The sequence below is a fragment of the Polyergus mexicanus genome, unplaced genomic scaffold, assembly GCF_030449975.1.
Source record: "Polyergus mexicanus isolate NDT 795.1 unplaced genomic scaffold, iyPolMexi1.0 SCAF_11, whole genome shotgun sequence".
Classification (NCBI taxonomy): Eukaryota; Metazoa; Arthropoda; class Insecta; order Hymenoptera; family Formicidae; genus Polyergus; species Polyergus mexicanus.
In genome coordinates, this window is record NW_027223331.1 from 5,953,459 (window position 1) to 5,958,458 (window position 5,000).

The 5,000-nt window shown below is 54.1% G+C and overlaps 2 non-coding genes across 2 annotated transcripts; both read left to right on the forward strand.

Annotated features, from left to right (window-relative positions):
• The first annotated feature begins 1,080 nt into the window (after positions 1-1,080).
• Positions 1,081-3,001, forward strand: LOC138937981 (small subunit ribosomal RNA). The gene has a single exon (XR_011447629.1). It is a non-coding gene; the product is annotated as a small subunit ribosomal RNA (ribosomal RNA).
• An 846-nt stretch (positions 3,002-3,847) lies between these two features.
• Positions 3,848-4,002, forward strand: LOC138937987 (5.8S ribosomal RNA). The gene has a single exon (XR_011447634.1). It is a non-coding gene; the product is annotated as a 5.8S ribosomal RNA (ribosomal RNA).
• The last annotated feature ends 998 nt before the right edge of the window (positions 4,003-5,000 follow it).

Genomic DNA, 5,000 nt, shown 5'->3' on the forward strand with positions numbered 1-5,000 from the left:
CTCGCACTCATAAGCGACCGTGCGTAGTACCGTGCGTCGCCGACCGCCTGGCCGCTCGGTTGGGTATTATAAGAGGTACGTCGCGCTCGGCGCGTCGGACCGAACCGAATCGGACGAACGGGCGGTTGCGCGTTCTTCGCGCGGCTCGCACGATTCTTGCGTTCTTGTCTTTTCGAGAACGTTTAAAACGAACGATACAGGAGAGATTTATTATTGTTTAAGAGGAGAGAAGAAAACACAAACGGCGATTTGTGTTGTGCTTTATCGGACAGAGTCCGAGTAAAACGTCTCTATGAGGGAAGAGACTATTGTATTTACGCTCTCGTCGACAAAATTTCGACGAGCTCGAGCTCGCGCTCGCTAAGCAAAAAGCCGTGTCGTCGCCGACCGCCTGGCCGTCCGGTTGGGTATTATAAGAGGGTACGACGTGTCGCGCTTCGGCGCTTATTCTATGCACACACTTTTATTACGAGCACAGCATTGCCACGAGTCGGTGTCGCAAGACCGAATGGCTCTTATGTGGCGCGCACGCATCTAGTGTGTTGGCCGCGCGATTCCCTCTCGTCTTGGACGCAGCAGCGGAATCGTCGCGCTTACCGAACGTTTACTCCACGGATACGAGTGGCGTGGAAGGACGGATTACAACGTTCTTCCCGCACGCTTTGTACGCCGTAGCGAAATATAAGTGCGTGCTAAAAGCACGATAGCACATTTATCCTCGACGTCTAAGCATCGGCATCGTCGATCTAGCGTCAGGGTAAATCGCGCGGTCCTCGCGATCGCGCGTTTACATTGGGAGAATGAGAATGAGTATGATCTTTTTATAATACACAATATAAAATGGAGAATGATCTTGAAGTAAGAGAGGAGGAGGTTTATTATATACACGGACCGCCTCGCTCCTCTCACGAAGACGAGACGCACGCATAAAGTGTGTTGCGTAATAAGTAAGTAAGTAGATAGAGAGTGTCGCCGACCGGCTAATAAAGACCGGCGGCGCGAGAAGTAAGAGCTTAATAGCGACGGGCCTTCGGGCTCGCTCGCGAGTTACCGCTCCACGCGAGTAACCGAACACGAAGCTCCCTGGTTGATCCTGCCAGTAGTCATATGCTTGTCTCAAAGATTAAGCCATGCATGTCTCAGTGCATGCCGAATTAAGGTGAAACCGCGAATGGCTCATTAAATCAGTTATGGTTCATTAGATTGTACCCACATTTACTTGGATAACTGTGGTAATTCTAGAGCTAATACATGCAAAACAGAGTCCCGACCAGTGATGGAAGGGACGCTTTTATTAGATCAAAACCAATCGGTGGCGGGCGGTTCGCCGTTCGTCCACCGTTTATTTTGGTGACTCTGAATAACTTTGTGCTGATCGCACGGTCCTAGCACCGGCGACGCATCTTTCAAATGTCTGCCTTATCAACTGTCGATGGTAGGTTCTGCGCCTACCATGGTTGTAACGGGTAACGGGGAATCAGGGTTCGATTCCGGAGAGGGAGCCTGAGAAACGGCTACCACATCCAAGGAAGGCAGCAGGCGCGCAAATTACCCACTCCCGGCACGGGGAGGTAGTGACGAAAAATAACGATACGGGACTCATCCGAGGCCCCGTAATCGGAATGAGTACACTTTAAATCCTTTAACGAGGATCCATTGGAGGGCAAGTCTGGTGCCAGCAGCCGCGGTAATTCCAGCTCCAATAGCGTATATTAAAGTTGTTGCGGTTAAAAAGCTCGTAGTTGAATCTGTGTCGCACACCGTCGGTTCACCGCTCGCGGTGTTTAACTGGCGTGATGTGGGACGTCCTACCGGTGGGCTTAGCCTCGCGAGGGGCGGCCCAACTAATATCCCGTCGCGGTGCTCTTTACTGAGTGTCGAGTCGGGCCGGTACGTTTACTTTGAACAAATTAGAGTGCTTAAAGCAGGCTACCTTCGCCTGAATACTGCGTGCATGGAATAATGGAATAGGACCTCGGTTCTATTTTGTTGGTTTTCGGAACCCCGAGGTAATGATTAATAGGGACAGATGGGGGCATTCGTATTGCGACGTTAGAGGTGAAATTCTTGGATCGTCGCAAGACGGACAGAAGCGAAAGCATTTGCCAAAAATGTTTTCATTAATCAAGAACGAAAGTTAGAGGTTCGAAGGCGATCAGATACCGCCCTAGTTCTAACCATAAACGATGCCAGCTAGCGATCCGCCGAAGTTCCTCCGATGACTCGGCGGGCAGCTTCCGGGAAACCAAAGCTTTTGGGTTCCGGGGGAAGTATGGTTGCAAAGCTGAAACTTAAAGGAATTGACGGAAGGGCACCACCAGGAGTGGAGCCTGCGGCTTAATTTGACTCAACACGGGAAACCTCACCAGGCCCAGACACCGGAAGGATTGACAGATTGATAGCTCTTTCTTGATTCGGTGGGTGGTGGTGCATGGCCGTTCTTAGTTGGTGGAGCGATTTGTCTGGTTAATTCCGATAACGAACGAGACTCTAGCCTGCTAAATAGGCGTACCTTATGGTATCGCGAAGGCCCCCGGCTTCGGCTGGCGGGTTTTTACTACCAACGTACAAACAAATCTTCTTAGAGGGACAGGCGGCTTCTAGCCGCACGAGATTGAGCAATAACAGGTCTGTGATGCCCTTAGATGTTCTGGGCCGCACGCGCGCTACACTGAAGGAATCAGCGTGTGTTCCCTGGCCGAAAGGCCCGGGTAACCCGCTGAACCTCCTTCGTGCTAGGGATTGGGGCTTGCAATTGTTCCCCATGAACGAGGAATTCCCAGTAAGCGCGAGTCATAAGCTCGCGTTGATTACGTCCCTGCCCTTTGTACACACCGCCCGTCGCTACTACCGATTGAATGATTTAGTGAGGTCTTCGGACTGGTGCGCGGCAATGTCTCGGCATTGCCGATGTTGCCGGGAAGATGACCAAACTTGATCATTTAGAGGAAGTAAAAGTCGTAACAAGGTTTCCGTAGGTGAACCTGCGGAAGGATCATTAACGTTCCGGAGGTCCTGCTCTGCGTCTCGAGTCTTTTGGACGCGCGCTCGCAGCAGTCGGCGACTGAATGGACAAAGAAAACAGATACGAAAGTAAAATGGAATTGACGGATTATATCCCGCATGTACTAATACGACGACGCGCGTCGAACGCCGCGCGCCTCTGCGACGACCCGAGAGAGAAAGGGAAGCCAGCAGCAGAGCGCCGTCGGCCTTTTTCGGTGCGGTCGGCGTCGTGCGAGCGGGATGGAGGAGGAGAGGATTATCCGAGACTCTCTCCTTAAGCTTCGTAGCCGCAACCGGCGTCGCGTCGCGTCGCGCGCGACCCGTTGAGGCTCGTTGCGCAAATTGCGAAATTACATGAATGCGATTCGGAGCAGAAGACGCTTTCCCGATCGCGCTCTTGCCAAGCGCAGAGTTACGATCCGGCGTTAGCGCGTACCGGTGGTAACCTACGCCCGTCCGTGCGTCCGCAACGCTCGTGAACGCGCCCCTCCCCGCACCGGGGCAGCGGTCAGCGTGTTTGTACGCGAGCGCGCGGCTATCGGACGAACGGGCGAGAGGACGGATCACACCCGATCAAGTCCGACGGTTTCTTCAAAGAACATTCCGCCCCGGCTCTTCCAAATATATATATTATTATATTATATGTACGGGGAAGAGACGCTCCGATCGCGAAACAACTTTTGTGCCGTAGCCTCCCCAGCGGTGGCGGCGGTCCGCGCGCGTGCTCGGACGCGCGCGGCCAGGCTGATCGAAGGGCCAACGATTTTATCTCTCTCTCTTCGGAGAGGAGACTAAGATGGATGAACGAAGCGTTCGTTGAACGCAAGAATTGCAAAACGATTACCCTGAACGGTGGATCACTTGGCTCGTGGGTCGATGAAGAACGCAGCTAATTGCGCGTCAACTTGTGAACTGCAGGACACATGAACATCGACATTTCGAACGCACATTGCGGTCCACGGATACAATTCCCGGACCACGCCTGGCTGAGGGTCGTTTTAGTACCTCGAAACTGCTTGCGCCTTTGCGCGCCGGGCCACCGTGCCCGTTCGCGCAAACGGTGTACGAGCGATAGTTGGACGTTCGCCCGAGACGAGCCGTCCCGAGAGGCGGCCCCTTGGCGTCGTCTGAAATAACACCGAGGAAAAGGAAGAGTGAGAGCAGCGTACGCACACACGCAGTAAGTAAAGATAGGGAGCCTGCGCGCGCGCGCCCGGAAACTGTCGAAGGAGAGAGGGAGTAGAAGACACGCGCACACACGTTGCGTTATCCCTCTCGCGGTCTCCCGGTGCGCCAGCGCGCGCTCGCGCCTCTTACGCGCGAGTCTTGGTGCGCGCCACCTTCCGCGCAAACGGTAGGAGAGAACCGCGGCGCGTCGTCGCCCGGCGGTACGCGGAGAGAAAAGAGCGAGAGAGCCCTCCTTAACGCGGGTGAATCGCGAGCCGACCGCTTGTCCGAGTCCACGAAATTCTCGAAAACGAATATAGGGGACCGGCACGCGTCGTCGTGTACTCGTCGAATCCGATTCGCCCCGTCGTATCCCATATCCGTGCATAACACACGATATGCGGAGAGAAAATTTGAAGGATGTGGGTGATAGAGATGTACGTGTACGCGCACACTCGCTCGCAATGTATCTCGCGTCCCCGGCGATCGAAGATGACGCGATCCGCGCCGATCTTATTCGTTGTTTGCAAGCAGACAACTCGAACGAGATTCGATCGGCTTACATTTCCTCCTATTAGCGGCTGCGAGCCGCGCGTGGAAGAATCGTTGTCACAAACAACACGTCTCCTCGCCACTCCTCCGAGTACAATGCGAAGCCGCTGTGCCGGCGCTGCCGCTCTCCCGACGCTCGCTCTCTAAGTGAGAAAAGAGCCGGCGGAGGAGGCGGCGCGGCCACGGTTATCGAAAACTAAACTCTTTGACGACCTCAGAGCAGGCGAGATTACCCGCTGAATTTAAGCATATTATTAAGCGGAGGAAAAGAAACT